The 17,422-nt window shown below is 45.3% G+C and overlaps 1 protein-coding gene across 3 annotated transcripts in view; it reads left to right on the forward strand.

Moving 5' to 3' along the window:
* Positions 1-6,188: 6,188 nt before the first annotated feature.
* LOC141116970 (NACHT, LRR and PYD domains-containing protein 3-like) overlaps positions 6,189-17,422 on the forward strand; it is a 96,551-nt gene continuing 85,317 nt past the window's right edge. For all 3 annotated transcript variants that reach the window (XM_073609502.1, XM_073609504.1, XM_073609503.1), the window contains exon 1: positions 6,189-6,406. The gene's annotated coding sequence lies outside the window, so the exon portion shown is untranslated. The remainder of the gene's footprint in view (positions 6,407-17,422) is intronic.

Raw genomic sequence — 17,422 nt, forward strand, 5'->3', positions numbered from 1 at the left:
ACTCCACTTGATGGATTGTTACCTTCCCTTTTTCACCTAAATTTGTGTCTTTTTTGCCCTCTTTTCAAGCATACTGACCAGTCAGGCCAAGGCACACCTCAGGCCTCTGTGCTTAGGAGTATCACTTTCTAACTTGAAGCCTCTGACTACAGGCTAGAGGCTAGCCTGCATTTGTGGGAGGAGTCTGAGAGGGCTATTTAAGCCTCCTCCTCTGTCAGGCCAGGGCTCGTTGGCGTTCTGGGTTCCCACCCACCCGTTTCCCCCAATATTCATACTTACTCATAATACTTTTTCTTACATTCAGGGTATGCCCTCTTTTCAGGCATACTGACCAGTCAGGCCAAGGCACACCTCAGGCCTCGGGGCTTAGGAGTATCACTTTCTAACTCGAAGACTCTGACTACAAACACATGTATAGAGCCCTAACGGGTCCTTTTATGCTCCTACATGCATGTATAGAGCCATGACAGGTCCTCTTTATATTCCTACATACATGTATTGAGCCATGACATGTGCTTTTACACTCCTATACACATGTATAGAGCCATGAGAGGTCCTCTTTATACTTATATATACACGTATAGTGCCATGACATGTCCTCTTTATACTCCTATACATGAATAGAGCCATAACAGGTCCTTTTTATAGAGCCGTGACAGGTCCTCTTTATATTCCTACATACATGTATTGAGCCATGACACATCCTTTTACACTCCTATACACATGTATAGAGCCATGACAAGTCCTCGTTATACTCCTACATACATGTATTGAGCCATGACATGTCCCCTTTATACTTATATATACACATATAGTGCCATGACCGGTCCTCTTTATACTTGTATATACACGTATAATGCCATGACCGGTCCTCTTTATACTCCTATACATGAATAGAGCCATAACCGGTCCTTTTTATAGAGCCATGACAAGTCCTGGTTATACTCCTACATACATGTAGAGAGCCATGACCGGTCCTCGTTATACTCCTATATACACATATAGAGCCATGACAGGTCCTCTTAAGTTATCATGATATAAAATTATGAATGTGGGGGCCTTTTGGTGAGTGTGATTTTTTTTTTTGGGGGGGGGGGCAGCATTTCATTCTTGATACCAGGCAGCACAATGTCTTGGGCCGGCCCTGCTCATTCCCATCATTAAATGACGGATCTCTGGCTCTACAGTAATGTAAACAGAGCTCCTGGGATCCTCAGATGTTTGTTCATATGACAGCAACTGGTGATCAGGATGTGCAAACTGGCCAATTTGAGCCAAACAGTCTACAAGCATTTAACAGCTTGGGTTCACCTCAGATCTAGGTCCAACCCAAACCAGAATCCCATCCCCATCCATCTTATCTTCTCCCACTCACAAAATTAGAAAGCCCAAGAAGACCACCCCTATTCTTATACTCTAAAAAAATATGTATTTTTGTGCTAGAAAGCTATTTAGAACCCCCAAACATTATGGATTTTTTTTAAACAGAGGCCGTAGACAATGTGGTGGGTTTTGCAATTTTTTATGTCACGCGGTATTTGCGCAGGGTTTTGTCAAACACAATTTTTTGTGAAAAAATACATTTTAACAACTTGCCTACCGGGCACTTAAACCCCCTTCCTGCCCAGGCCAGTTTTCAGCTTTAAGCACTGTCACTCTTTGAATGACAATTCCGCGGTCATGCACTACTGCCCCCCTATGACATTTTTTTTCACACAATTAGAGCTTTCTTTTGGTGGTAGTTAATCACCACTGGGGTTTTTATTTTTTGCTAAACAAACAAAAAAAAGACCAAAAAGGTTTTCATAGTTTGTTATAAAATTTTGCAAACAGGTCATTTTTCTCCTTCATTGATGGGCACTCATGAGGCTGCACTTATAGGTGGCACTAATAGGTGGCTCTCATGGGCACTGATGGGCACTGATGAACACTGGTAGGTGACACTGATAGGCAGCACTGATAGGTGGCACTGATGTTGAGGCACTGATAAAACCACAAATAGGATAAGCCTGGTACACACTACATTTTCTTTGAGTTGCACAAGAAAAAAAAAACCTGACGGCTAGGGAGCTGCTGTACTAACCATGCGATGTTAGTTCAGTGATCTCCCCCGCTGAGCTGTTGTGTTCAGAAAGGGGGGCAGATATACTGATCAACGCTCTCTGCCATTGATTATCCGCTTCAGCCGCAGAAGATTTTACCCCCTTCTTGACCAGAACACTTTTTGCGATTCGGCACTGCGCCGCTTTAACTGACAACTGCGCGGTCGTGCGATTTTGCACCCAAGCAAAATTGACATCCTTTTTTTCCCACAAATAGAGATTTCTTTTGGCGGTATTTGATCACCTCTGCGGTTTTTATTTTTTGCGCTATAAACAAAAAAAGAGCGACAATTTTGAAAAAAAAAAACGCAATATTTTTTACTTTTTGCTATAAAAAATACCCCCCCCCCCAAAAAAAAATATATAAAAAAACGATTTTTTTCCTCACTTTAAGCCGATATGTATTCTTCTACATATTTTTGGCAAAAAAAAAAATTGCAATAAGCGTATATTGATTGGTTTGCGCACAAGTCTACAAAATAGGGGAAAGTTTTATGGCATTTTTATTTAAATTTTTTTTTTTTTTCAAAAGGTTTTTATTGTTTTCTTACCATATTTCCCGGTGTATAAGATGACCAGGCATATAAGACGACTTTTACAGGTTTTTAAGATTTTTTTGCCTGTACTCACTGTATAAGACGACCCCCCCTTCCGAGGCTTCATATCCTTCTTCCATCTTGCTGGGGCTGGAGCCAATCACGGCGAGTGATGTATTCTATTAATGAATACAAAGCCTGCTTGGATTGGCAGAGGCTGTAACATCATCAGCCCGCGCCTCTCTGACTCTCAAAGCCAATCCGAGCAGGCTACTGTATGTAGCCTGCTCGGATTGGCAGAGGTTGTTACTCCAATCCGAGCAGGCTCTGTATTCATTTCAATACATCGCTCACCGGAATGGCTCAGTGGTATATACTGTATGTTGCCGAAGCTACATACAGTATTACCACACATCCAGCAGGCATCCGAGCAGCTGACCCGGCGTATAAGACGACCCCTGCTTTTTAACCAGTTTTTTTAAGTGTAAAAGGTTGTCTTATACACCGGAAAATACTGTAATTTTTTTTTTTACTAGTAATGGCGGCAATCTGCGATTTTTATCAGGACTGCGACAATATGCCAGATACAGCGGACATTTTTGACACATTTTTGGGACCATTGTCATTTATACAGCAATCAGTGCTATACAAATGCATTGAGTCCTGTGTAAATGACACTGGCAGTGAAGGGGTTAACCACTAGGGGGCAGTGAAGGGGTTAAGTGTGTCCTAGGGAGTGATTCTAACTGTGGGGGGGCGTGGCTATGTGTGACACAACACTGATCACCACTCCTGATTACAGGGAGCTGTGAACAGTGTCCTGTCACTAGACAGAAAGGGGAAATGCTTGTTTGCATTAGCATCTCCCCATTCTTCCTCTCCGTGAGACGATCGCGGGTGTCCCCGCAGACATCAAGTCCGCCAGACCCACGATCACACACACGGGGCTCGCGGAGCCCGCAAACCGCTTCTTAAAGGGCAACGTACAGGTACGTTAATCTGCCTGTACGTGCCCTTCTGCCGACGTATATCGCGTGAGCCGGTCAGCAAGCGGTTAAAGTCAGACTCTAATCTGAAATAATCAAGATACCCTATACATAAATTGAAATGCTACTTTTAAAAATTTGTATCTGATCAGATTCCTCAAAAAAACATTTGGTACCAGCGCATACGTGTAATTTACCAGTGACGTGCCACATTCCCCTTTTAATGTTCCCGATTAACTATGCATTGGGCATGGGCTTAGTATGTGGCCAACTCATTTCATGAATAGACTGACCATAGTTGCAACATTTTAACCATAAACATGTATTTTTATAGATAACTTTTCTGAATCGACTCCTTCTTTAACATTCACTCTCCACCTCAGCAAGTCTCTCGGACTCGCTGAATATGTAATGCAAAAGTGGTGGCGAAGGAATGGTCGGCGGTTCGATCCCTGTTTTTCACTTGAAGCAACATAGTGCAAGCGGATATGTACCTCTGTGTATTGTGCTAAACAATACTTTGCATAGGAGGAATCACTTAAATAGTAACTTGTCCTTGTCCAAATCCGCAATTTAATCTTAAAGCACCGCACACACAGATGAGTACCCTACTCTGTCCCTCTCACCTGCCCACTTTAGCAACACTAAGAAATCAAAAATATACCGCGCTGTCAAAAAACGTGAAAAAAGCAGCCAGCACAGCAGTGTAAAATGTGACAATAAAAAGGAAAAGAAATGTGCAGCGCTATAAGCAGACAAATGTCGAGAATAATATTTGTCGTCAATAATGTGGATAACAATGGTCACAGAATCAGACAAGTGAAAATATTGTCAGTGACAAAAAAAAAATATTTATATATAGTGACATATAGTGACATATGATCAATATAAAAATATGAAAAATACTGATAAATACAATAATGGATATCAATAAAGATTCATAAAGTGTCCATGTGTGATGATAAGGGACCACATGAGATAGTAATAAGTCCCAAAAATAAGTGATCCAATGCAAGTATGTGTCAATCACTGAGATCTTGAACAGGCATCAGAGTGAGTAGTGAGTAACATAGAGAATCCACCACCAGAAGTACCAGTCTCTTACCGGAAAGATTGGACTTATACAGATGTACACCTGACAAGCCAATCAAGCTTGGAAGGTAACCAGGAAGGCACCAGTTCAATACATGGAGTGCAGCATTTCGGTGGATTTAGCAGAATGGGCGCAGCTTACATGCAGATGTAGGTCAGCCAAATCATGGGTAAAAGGAAAGAAATGGGGCACATAGCGTGATACCGTAACAGATGTTTATTTAGGATAAAACCATAAGAGTTACACTTACATTTGCCAATGAGAATACAAGCGCTTGAGAGAGAGACAGTAACTGTGGACCAGCATGGAAAGCCGACGCGTTTCGCCTAAACAGGCATCATCTGGGAATCACTTTAGCAACGCTTTCCGTCTTGGCAGGATCATAGGACACATATCACCTACCTAACAATCCATTTGCATTCAGAAGAATAAAACAACTTATATGCCCCGTACACACGGTCGGATTTTCCGACGGAAAATGTTCGAAGGGAGCTTGTTGTCTGGAAATTCCGACCGTGTGTAGGCTCCATCGGACATTTTCCATCTGAATTTCCGTCATACAAAATTTGAGATCTGGATCTCAAATTTTCCGACAATAAAATCCGTAGTCGTAAATTCCGATCGTGTGTACGCAATTCCGACGCACAAAGTTACACGCATGCTCCGAATCAAGCAGAAGAGCCGCACTGGCTGTTGAACTTCATTTTTCTCGGCTCGCCGTACGTGATGTTCGGAATTTTCGACAAGTTTTGTGTGACTGTGTGTATGCAAGACAAGTTTGAGCCAACCTCCGTCGGAAAAAGCCATGGATTTTGTTGTCGGAATGTCCGATCGTGTGTACGCGGCATTACTCTAAATTGGTATTCCAAGACAAGACAAAAATTCACATACACATAAAATTAAGCATTTCTCTTTATTAACAACAACTTTCCCTTACCCAAATAACCAGCAATTCACCAGTAGTTCATGAGCTTCAAAAAATGCTACCAGTGACACTTGTGTGTGCCCTGCACACATACACACTCCAGAGCTCTGCTATACAATACTTCTTACATTTAAAGCTATGTACGGGTTAACCTCTTAACTCTTACCTTTCTGTTCCAACCTTTATTATTGAATTATCAGAACAAAGATGGCAATGTTATATGTGTTAAAACACTTGGTCTGTATTTGCCTAATCATTTAAAACAAGTAACAGTTATTATACTGAAAGGCAAGTTCCCCTTTTTTACTTTTTTTTTTTTCTCTATATTAATAACATGGGCTTACACATCTCAAAATTTCTCAATATCTACTGCGTAGATATGAGACAGGCTGCAAAAAATGAACTTCCTCATATTAAACCAGCTATCAATCTAGACAGTCCTTGACAATTTCATGTAATTCCTGACCATCCTTTGGTTCAAATATTTTTCATAATCAATAAATACATGAAAATGATGCTGCAGCAAACATGGATACTTTTCCAGGATTGGAATGCTCTGCCATTAATGTTCTCCACTGTCCCTTTAAACCTCTAAAAGCTCTGTAATCTTACTTCCTGTTTTAAATTTCACTGCTGCGTATCTTGTCTCTGAACTGTATGGCGGACACATCGGTAGCATACCAATTCACCTTCGATAATGGATTTAACTGCAGACACCGTGTCTCTAAGTCTCTAGATGTGAGCTCTGCCTGGCCCCAGGAGTGGTAAGTTCTATAAACTTTTCCACTGCAATCCCAAGACCTTAACCACTTGCAGGGCCACTGTTAGAAATCATGGGGCCCCGTACAGCCTACCTGACAGGGCCCCCATCAGCCATGCCCTTGCCCCCACTCCTGACCCCTCCCCTGACCCCGGCTTGAAGCGAAATGCAGGTTTGTTGCCGTTCACATATGCGTGTGAAGCCAACGCATGTGTTTGTAATTAGTAAGCATGAAGGAGCAGGGGGCAGTTTAAATTTCTCTTAAATTGTATATTATTTATTACAAATTAAAAAAAAATCTTACACTGTATCTTTACTTTTTTTTTTTTTCTCATTTTTTCTTTCACAGGGGATGGACAACATTCCTTGTGATAGCATGGGCCATGACAGGTCCTCTTTATAGGGAGATTTGAGGTCTAGACCCCATATCTGTCCTCTGGCCCCCAAAGCATATGATCAAACTAAGATCAGCCTCTGACGAAAATTATGACGAAAATGTTTTCGTTGACGAAATTAACACTGCACAGAGTTCAGGGTGTCAGATGAAAAATTTCATCATAATTAATTTAAAAATGCCATCAATAGATGTATAAGTAGGCAGGGATACAGTAATATCATTAATATCATGAATATAATTAGCAAGTCAGTGATATATGGTTTATACAAGTCAGTGACCCTCTTAGATACGTCATCATGAGTTAACACGGGTCAACAGGCCATCTGGTTATGAATCATAAGTCATACATCTTGTCCCAGACAAACAAACCCACAATGATATATTTATAGTACAGTGCTTATGCCTGCATCTTTCCAAAGATTATTTGATAGTTGCAGATTTAAGCTATCTTGTATACTGAAATGGCCGAGCTTGTTTTGGGCATATTACTACACATCCAAAATCTTCTGTTTAGCACTTTGAGATTTAGGATGAGACGGCACTTTCCTGTGGGTTTCTGAATGAGAAATACCTGAGAGTAGAAGCCCTGGAAAAACTCTCTTGAAGGGACCGGAACAATGACCTTCTGTGATCTCAGTTCCTCGATTAGGGACTTCATTGCGAGAGCCCTGATTGGATCCCTTGGAGCGTTCGTCACCAAAAACCTTCTTGTAGGTTCTTCCGTGAATTTGATCGCATATTCCTGGGAGAACATGTCTAAAATAAACTGGTTTTGAGTAATACTTCTTTGCTGCAGAAGAAAACTCCTGAACCCCTCCCCCGACAGTAAGGAAGGAGTCACTGCGATTTTTTGGAAGTCGCAGGAGAATTAAAGAGCACTAGACTCCTACATTTGGGTTTTTGGAAGGACCGTGGCTTCCTTTTTCCCTGCTTTTTTTCTTCCTGCTGCCCTTTCTGGGGACGAAAAAAACACCTGCATGCCTGTACCTTCTTTTTCTTGACCAGAAATTATTTCTTTTTATCGGCTGTGCGATCAAGAATGGATTCTAGTTCCGATCCAAATAGCAAATCCACTGCAAAGGGGATGCCACACAGCTTGTTCTTTGACGCTGCGTCTCCAGGTCAGGTTTTTCAGCCATAGGGCCCTCCCAACAGAGTTTGTTAAAGCTGCGGACATAGCCGACATATGTATGGACTCTGCTGAAACATGCGCAATGTATGCCAGTGTTGCAGATAGGGTTGCAAAGGAATCCAGAATCTCTTGTTTCGGGGAATCTGCTGTAATATGGGATTTCATCTGATTAACCAAGTGCTCTAGATTCCTAGCAACGCATGTTGTTGCCATTGCTGGTTTCAGATTGTTCATGATTGATTGCCAGCCTTTTTTGAAGTATGTCCATCCTCTTATCCTGCACCTATCCTGGGCTACTTTAGTGTGCCCATATCTTCAAAAGCGAGGTCAGTCAACTTCAAAATCTGTGAGAAGACGGAATACAGTTTTGGAACTTCGTTCCAGATGGTGTCAAGGTCTTCCTCAAAAGGAAATGTTCTTTTGTGGGCCTGAGAAAAGAATGGTTTCTACTCCGGCTCCAGCCATTCTTTCTTAATCATGTCTGTGACTATGGAATGAATGGGAAAAGTGTGGCTTTTGGAGTCCCCTAGACCTGCATACATATGGTCGTGCAGGGAGAGCTCATTCTTCTCCTCCTCTATCCCCAATTAGCGTGGATTACTTCAAGGAGACTCCTTCCTCCTCCAGGGACATTTTATACTTGGGGCGGCATCTGCCTCATTTTCCTCCTGTTCTGAATCCGCCCCCCCTGAGAGGGTGAAACAGGATCTTGGGAAGTATCCTGGGAAGTTGGACCTTCCTGCTGAAACAGAGAAACCCCCTGAGACTCTTGGGTCTGCTGCAGGGCCCTAGCTTCCCCTGAGGGCCCAGGCTCTTCTCTAAGGTTTGACCTAAAAGCCTGAAATGTGGCATGGAGCTCATCCTTAATGGTTGTAACAAGATCGCACAAATGGATGGAGACTCCTCCTTGATCAAATCCATGATACAATCTGCACAAAGGAGCTTTGTCCAGGATTCGCTTATTTTTTCCTTGCAAACAGGACACCTTCTCTTTACTGGTTGAGCAGTGCTTTTAGCTTGGACAAACAGAAGAAAGTCACTTTGCTGCCGTCAGGGAGAGCTCCATCTAAGGGTGGGTGGGGGGATACCCATAAGAGAAAGTCCCAGTTAAGGCACAGTAAATAGGAACACAGTCCCTTACCTTGGGCTTGTAGAAAATAAATAAGTGCAGCGCTATGATTGCAAAAAAAGGGAAAAATTGTATGTGATTCAAACATATATGTGACAAAATGACACAAACTCTAATAGATGTGAATGGATATTAAGCAATGTGCTAATATAGTGACTGCACTACACACAAATGTCCAAATTGAACGAAATGATGAAATACAGTCCAGTTAGGTTTGTGATCCAATACACATGTGAGAAGTTCCTGGCATTCCTGGGAACCTTGGAGTGAAAAAATGGAAGCAAACACCACCACCATGAAAGAGCGAGGAGGCTTACCACTTTTGGGTGGACCTTCCGCTAACATCGACTCATGCTTTTACATGCTGTATCAATTTCTTCCAAATGTGAGTGTTGAATTTATATTTTTAATAGACCACCTTCTTTTTAAACGGTATCACACTATGTCAGCCCCCTTTTTCTATTACATGATACCCTTCCTGTGACAATAAGTTTTCATGCTCCCCGAGACTCCTGGAGCCTTCAGCTAACATCTCATGACCGTCTAAGGCTGATCGACTGACAGAGTTCCAGGATCTCTCTCCCCCATTGGGTGGTTTGAACCCAACAAGCCTTGTTGACTTGGGTGGTATATGCCCCGCCAAGTCAATATTATCTGGTAAGCCTCCTCCCTCTTTCACGGTGGTGGTGTTTGCTTCCATTTTTTCACTCCAAGGTTCGCAGGAATGCCAGGAACTTCTCACATGTGTATTGGATCACAAACCTAATTGGACTGTATTTCATCATTTCGTTCAATTTGGACATTTGTGTGTAGTGCAGTCACTATATTAGCACATTGCTTAATATCCATTCACATCTATTATGTTAGAGTTTGTGTCATTTTGTCACATATATGTTTAAATCACATACAATTTTTCCCTTTTTTGCAATCATAGCGCTGCACTTATTTATTTTCTACCTACCTAGCTCTTTGTCTACAGCCGTGCCGGCTGCTGGATTGCGGGGTCACAGCGCAGTATACACTTTTTATTATTCCTTACCTTGGGCTTGCTGGTGCCTTGGCTTGCCCCCTTTTACGCTGCACTTTCCTCCATTGCAGAGCGACTGCGGTCGCGTGGTTGAATGGCCACTTCCTGGATTAAAAAACGCAGATGCGCCGACCCGGAACCAGAAGTTAAAGGCACCAGGTGACCTTGCTCTCTCCCCCCTTCGCTTTGCGGCCGGAATGATGCCGCGCACCCGACCCGGAAGTGCTGCCCCTTCCTGTGCACTGCACAGGATGTGGCCGAGAGCTCTCCTCAGCCTCCAGAATAATGGCGGCCGCTTCAGCGTTCACCGCCACTGCCCCACTCTGCGGGGGGCCTCTGCACACCTCCCATCTGCTAAAAACACAGGGCAGCACTCCCAGGCAGTACAGGCTCTCCCCAAGCACGAAAGGGGAAGAGAGCCCACAGGAACCATCCAGCTAGAGGCACGTAGGGGATCACAGACTTCTGGCAGAAAAAGAAAAATATTTTCGGGTGAGAACCTCTTGTCTCCCAGGACAGACCTGAGTGATCCTGGCTCCCACTGGAGGTGTTCCTACCACCTAGAGGAAACACAAAAAATTTAAGGCAAGCTGGGTGGAGGCCTCCTGATAAAGCTTTGGATGATGAGGTGTTTCATGTTGTGGGAGGAGTCATGATCTCTCGGGTGCTGTCCTGAATTACATTTTGGGAAAGTCCTTTAAAATAACAAGAAGTACCTATCTGTGTATTGGTGGTGAAGGGTGGGGTGTGGGTAAGAAGAAAATGATGTCAAGCCTTTAAAGGTTTGCTTCAAAGAGAAGCTCCAGGCTCCCCCCAAAAAAAAATTAAAAGTCAGAGGCTACAAATACTGTAGCTGCTGATTTTTATTATTAGGGCACTTACCTGTCCAGGCATCCAGCTTTGCCCTCACCCCAAGCTGATTCTCCAATCAGCTTCGGGTGCAGGCGCCTGCATCTGTAGAAAGTTTCCTACTGTGCATGTGCGAGTTGTGCTGCGCCTTGTGAATGGCTCCATAGTCTTCTGGGACCTGTGATGCATCCTAGAAGACTGCAGAAGGAGGGGCTGAACAAAACCTGGTCAAAACCAGGTACCTGCTCCAAATGTGGCAGCAGAGGGGGGAATAGGCAGACAAACGGAGCATCCCCTTTTGGGTAGAGCTTCGCTTCAATGCACATGTTACTGTGTGAATTCAGCCTAACTCATTATATATGAACCTTTTTTTTTTCTTGCACTTTCAGTCTTTTCTAGTTAAAGTAATAGGAATTGTCCACTGGACTTTAACAACTGCACTCTTTAGAAAATATTTAGCATGTGCAGTGTGTAGGATAGGGGTCTCCTAACTTGCTAAACAAAGGACAGTTTATTGTCCTTCAGACATTAAGGGGAGGGGGGGCAGAGTGTGGCCCCATGGGATTAGAAAATGCCCCAGCATCAATGGGAATAAACACTGAATCTGTCTTGGAAGTCAGTGGGAGTAAATAAAAAAGACAGTCAGTAGGAGCAGGACTAGTGCCCTGTCACTGATATTGGAGGAATAATGCCTCATTATTGGTGTCATTGGGAAGAATAGTGCCCCATCGTTGGTGTTATTGGGAGGAATACTGCCCCAACATTGGTATCTTTGGGAGGACTAATGCCCCATCATTGGTGACAGTGGGAGGAATGGTGGCCCATCATTGGTATTAGTGGGGGGAATAGTGTCCCATCATTGGTGTCAGTGGGAGGAACAGTGCCCCATCAATGGTATCAGTGGGAGGAATAGTGCCCCATCATTGGTGTCAGTGGGAGGAATAGTGCCCCATCATTGGTGTCAGTGGGAGGAATAGTGCTCCATCCATCATTGGAGCACAGGTGTGTCAGGAGGCAGGTGTCTCTGGAGCTCCTCCAGGTGATCCTTGTGAGAGGGGAGTGGTGGTGAAATCTCTTCCAGCTCTCCTGGCCCCTTTCTGGGGAGGCAATGGAGGCCAGCGGGGCCTCTCCTGCTGGAAGCTCCCAGCCATCTCCTGGGCCATCGGGTGACATGCCTGCCCCTGTACAAACCATGGCTTGTGATCTCTCTACCCCTGGTGAGGATGAAGGTTCAGAGGCAATTCAGGAGTGAGTGGTGGCCGGGATTAAGGTCCTGAATAGGGAAAGAGACAAGCTCTATAAACTGAGAGCGGAGCTGAAGCGCTTGAGAAGGCAGCGTGAGGGCTTGCATAGCCAGAAACGTGGATCCATGGATCCGGAGGTCCAACTGGCCAAGGTCCGGGTTGAACACCAGGAAACCATTGTGGCCATGATGGAAGGCAAAGATGGGCCCTTTAAGAAAAAATTCTGCAATGACCGAAGGTTTGCCAGGATGACAAAAATGGAGGTGGAGGAGGAGACCCCCAGTTCAGACCCCCTGCCCCCTCAGGGAGAGGTAAGCAGCCCCATGCCTTCCCAGGACTCAGGAGGCATGCTCAGGGTAATCCAGGCAATGGAGTCTCCTTTGCGGGAAGATCAGCTGGTGTTTCATGAGGAAGACATTACTGATAATGTGCCTGACAAGGTAAAGCCTGTCAAGCCCCATGTGGTGCATAAAACTGTTTTTGTGACTGATACTGACAATATGCCCAGTGACAATCAGGCTGCTAATCCCATGTGTAGCAATGCTGTACCTTCTGATGCTGCAGTACAGCAAAAAATGCATTTAAAAAATGACATTCCTGCAGAGGTACTACAAGATTCAGCAGAACCTATTAACCCTCCTTAAGCTGAGTCTAAAGCTGTTTGCCCCACAGCTGCTGAAGACTCTACAGCACAGCTTCAGGAGACAGCTGGTATTACATCAGAAACTGTGACTATTCCTGATGGGAATGTGAATGTTTGTGTGACTGATAGCAATCGTCCCAGCACAAGTGTGATGGACAGTCCTACCAACTCCGTTCCAGCAGATAATAATAATAATTGTAATGTACAGACTAATGTTACATCAGTGTGGGGCCTTGGCCCTGATAAACCTACATTTGCTCAGGTGGTACGCTCTGCTCCTGGTAGCTCTGCCCCCAAGCGGGTTTTCCCCCTGCGGCCTACCACTTTGAGCACCCCAGGATCTGGTCTTGGGTCTCTGGCTTTTGCTGGGTGTCCGAGACGAAATGTAGTAATTCTTAAATGGGAAGGTGGTGCAATCCCTCCAGCATGGCGTGCAGTGGTGGATATGATTTTGGAGATGGGTTTTGGGGCAAGTGACCTGTATGCCCTAATACATGTTGCTGGGAGCCGGGAATATACTATTAGTTTCACCAGGCCAGAGGGTCTTGACCTGTTCTGAAAGCGATATGAGGTTCGGTGCAGGTCAAGACCCGAATGGGAAGGTCTGGCCCCAGTTGCGGTTTCGCAAAGGTCTACAGTGAAAAAAATCACAATTATTCTCACTAATGAGAGTGTTCCTGCTCAAGATTTAGAGGTCTGGTTAAAAAATTATGGTGAGGTATTGACTAAGCCCGATAAAATACTTGATGAACGTAACATCTGGACTGGGGGTTGGTCAGTAACAGTCAGGTTGGTCAGGGATGGGAATGTTGTCCGTCACCTGCCCTCCTCAGCTTTTATAGGGAGGGATAGGATGACTATTTTCTATCCTGGTCAGCCGAAGCTGTGTCACCGCTGTGGGGCATTTGAGCTCTTCCTGTTCAGCCTTGATATGTTCAGTGTGTCGGGGTCAGGGTCATATGGCCAAGGACTGCACCGAGATGATCAGGTGCAACCTGTGCCTGCGCCTTGGCCACCCCTACAGCAGATGTCCTGAAGCCTGGCACAATATGGAGAAGGAGGTAATTGATGACATGTCAAGGCTGGCCAGGATTGAGGGTGAGGCCCCTAGTGTACCATCCTCCTCTGCGGTGACTGACTTCCCTGGTCCTGCTCAGGATTCCTCCCCAGTTCCTGTGGCCACCCCTCCTGTGTCTGTAAGTATTCCTTCTGTATCTGTCTCTGTGTCCCACCAGCCTACTGTACCCTCTCCTCATGTGTCAGAACCTTCCAAGTCTGTGCCCCCCGAGTCAGTTACCCCCCAGGAGTCTACCCCTCCTAAGTCTGATTCAAAGGGAGCACCCCCCCCCCCACACCAGAAGTGGTAGTGGGTACTAAAAAGGTCGCTTCTTCCTCTCTAAAGGAGTCTTCTGTAAAGACTTCAAAGAAAAAAACAAGAGATGAGGGCATCTCTGAAGCTGACCTGCAGTACCTGGAGGAGAGAAGGAAGGTTGGAAAGCGGAAGAAGCAGGTGGTGAGGACGGAACAGGCTCCAGTGCCTGTCCCCAACCGTTAAAGGTCCTCTAAGTGGGATATTTCTTCATCTGGAGCTTCTTCGGAGCGAAGTTCCGATTCTGAGATGGAGTTTGAGGCGGCCTCAAGAAAGAGAGAGGCTTCTGGTGATGAGCAGCAGAGGGGAGCTAAGAAGCAATCCACCCAATAACCCAAATGGCGGTTCCCCCTCCGTTAAAAGTGGTGACAATAAATGTCGCCAGCATTAAGTCAGTAAGAGCTCGTTCTATGGCCTTCTTTTTGTTCAGCCAATTAGACGCTGACATTTTATTTTTGCAAGAGACTAGGCTCACCTCCTTGGCAGATATTCATATGGCCAAGAGAGAGTGGAGGTATGGTCCATCTTACTGGTCTCTTGTGGCCGAGCCTTACGGCGGTGTGGCGGTGTTGTTTAAAACCGGTATGGTAACTGTCCGGCGGGTTATTGAGGTGGAGATTGGGAGATGTATGGTCTTAGACGTCCTTGTGGGAGGGCAGGACCTGCGCCTAATTAATGTCTATGGGCCGCACACAAAGTGGAACAGGAAATGCCTTTTTACAAGGATCAAGCCATTTCTTTTTACATCCCGGCAAGTGGTCTTTGGAGGTGACTTTAATACAGTAACTAGGCCCAAGGACAGGAAGGACTTCAAGGACAGGCTGGGATATGATAGCGTTTTTTTAAATAGTATGGTTAGGGATGCTGGTCTTGTGGATGTGCACATTAAGCACCTCCCGGATGACACTGGGTTCACCTTTCATCGAGGTAATAGTCAGAGTAGGATAGATAGGTTTTTTTTGAAGGGGACCTCTGCTTTCTCGCCCCCAGTGGTGCAGGCAGTAGAGTTCTCTGATCACTGTATGCTATCTGTGGTCCTGAATGCTTCAGACGCCCCTCAGAGGGGTAAGGGCATCTGGAGATTGAATTCGACTCTACTCAAGGAAGAACATGTTAGACAATCCTTTGAGGAATTCTTTCAGGCACAGGTGACCATCCTGGACTTTTGTAGCAGCAAGGCTGAGTGGTGGGAGCTGACCAAAAAGAGGATTGCTGGATTCTTCAGGGGCCTAGCCAATAGAAAGCAGTTTAATAAATACATGACCTACCAACGTTTACGGAGGAAGCTGGATATTCTTGTCTCGAGAGGAGGAGATCCTGGGGCAATCTCCGAAGTGAAACTCCTTCTCAGGAAGTGTCAATATGACCAGCATGCCTCTTTGGTTCTGGAGAGGGACTATGGGAAGTACCACTCGCCTGACCCTTACCAGAACTGCAAACAAGGTGTAGCAGTTAAAACGGTCGTTGGCCTTAAGGACAGTACAGGTTCCTTGACAAAGTCCAGGTCAGGGATTCTGGAGGTCGTGAGGTCCTTTTATGCTGATCTTCTTGGGAGGAAAGAGCTTGACCGTGACAAGATGCAAAGCTTTTTGGACTCTACTCCAGGTCTAAATGATGAAGTTGTCCCATTGATGAATTTGACAGAGGAGATCACAGTTGAAGAGGTGATGAGGGCAATTGAACAGCTTGCCATCAAAAAGTCTCCTGGACCGGATGGCTTGACGGCTGAGTTTTACAAAGCTTTTAAGCCTATTCTGGCCCCACATTTGGTAGAGGTTTTTAACAGTTGCCTTGCAGAGGGAGTACTTCCCCCTTCCATGAGGCACTCGGCTATGATTCTTCTTTCAAAGGGTAAAGATCCTTCGATGATTGAGAATTGGCGCCGCATCAGCCTTCTTAATGTCGATAGAAAGATACTGGCAAAGATATTTTTCTGGCGCCTATCATCAGTAGCAGAGTCTTTGCTTGCTCGCCATCAGCACTGTTCGGTCCAGGGTAGGAGCACCTTCACAGCGGTTTTAGCTGTCCGGGAGGCCTTGGAGCGATGCAGGGCTGCAGGCTGGGGAAAGTATTTGCTGACATTGGATCAGGCAAAGGCTTTTGATCGTGTTAACCATGAGTACCTGTGGTTGCTCCTTAGTAAGTACAGTCTGCCGGGTGGTTTTGTCGATTGGTTGAAAGTCTTGTATAAGGGGGCAGAAAGCTTTCCTCTTGTTAATGGTTGGGTTGGGCAGTCCTTTGAGGTTGGCTCTGGAGTGCGTCAAGGTTGTCCCCTGAGTCCCCTGCTCTATGTGTTTGCAATCGACCCTTTCATCATGAAGCTAGAGAGAGGCATGTTGTGTGGGGTGCCAGTGGGGTTCCCGGGTGAGCCGCCTTTGAGGGTTGTTGCCTATGCGGACGATGTGTCGGTGATTGTCACAGGGGCGGATGAAGCAGAGGAGGTGGTCTCTCTGACATCATGGTATTCTGAAGCATCAGGCTCCAAGATCAATCAGGAAAAGAGTGAAGTTTTCTGGATGGGAAAGGAAGGTGAGGGGTTTGATCTCCTGGACACCTTTCCAGTGCTCCAGGAAAGAATTAAGATTCTAGGCATTGAATTTGGACCCGGCGATTATGGCCTCAAAAACTGGGAAGGCAGACTGGAAATTGCCAATACTAAGGTGGTCAGCTGGAAGAGATGGAAGTTATCTATGAGGGAAAGGGTTGATCTGATTAAGACTTACCTGATTCCGATCTTCTTGTATGTCAGCTTTGTCTGCATCTTGCCAGTGTCTCTCTATGCTAGGGTCAGAAGTGTGTTCTTCCAGATGTTGTGGGGGAACAGACTGAACCCCATCAAGAGGAATGTCACCTACCTGTCCAGGAGGGAGGGTGGCTTAGGTATGGTCAACCCAGTTCTTTTCTTTTCACTGCTTTCTCTCAAGTTTAACATTGGTAATATGCTTGCAGTGGAACCTCCTGGATGGGTAGGCATTTTTAGATCTTGGTTTAGGCCTTTTCTGCGACTTTGGGAAAAAGGTGGCCAAGTGAAGAATCTCAGGGGTCATCGTGGTCAGCTACCAGCCTATGTCGCTCAGTGCCTGAAGTTATTACGGCAGTGGCGATTGTCGGCTGAAGATCTCGGATCGGTTCCGAGGAAAGTCCTTATGAGTCGAGTCTTGAGTGAAGTCTTTCATGACCCACTGGCCTTAAGGGATTGCCCAGCCCAGTTTTTAGGGCAGGGTTAAGAC

This window comes from Aquarana catesbeiana, linkage group LG13, assembly GCF_042186555.1.
Source record: "Aquarana catesbeiana isolate 2022-GZ linkage group LG13, ASM4218655v1, whole genome shotgun sequence".
Taxonomy (NCBI): domain Eukaryota; kingdom Metazoa; phylum Chordata; class Amphibia; order Anura; family Ranidae; genus Aquarana; species Aquarana catesbeiana.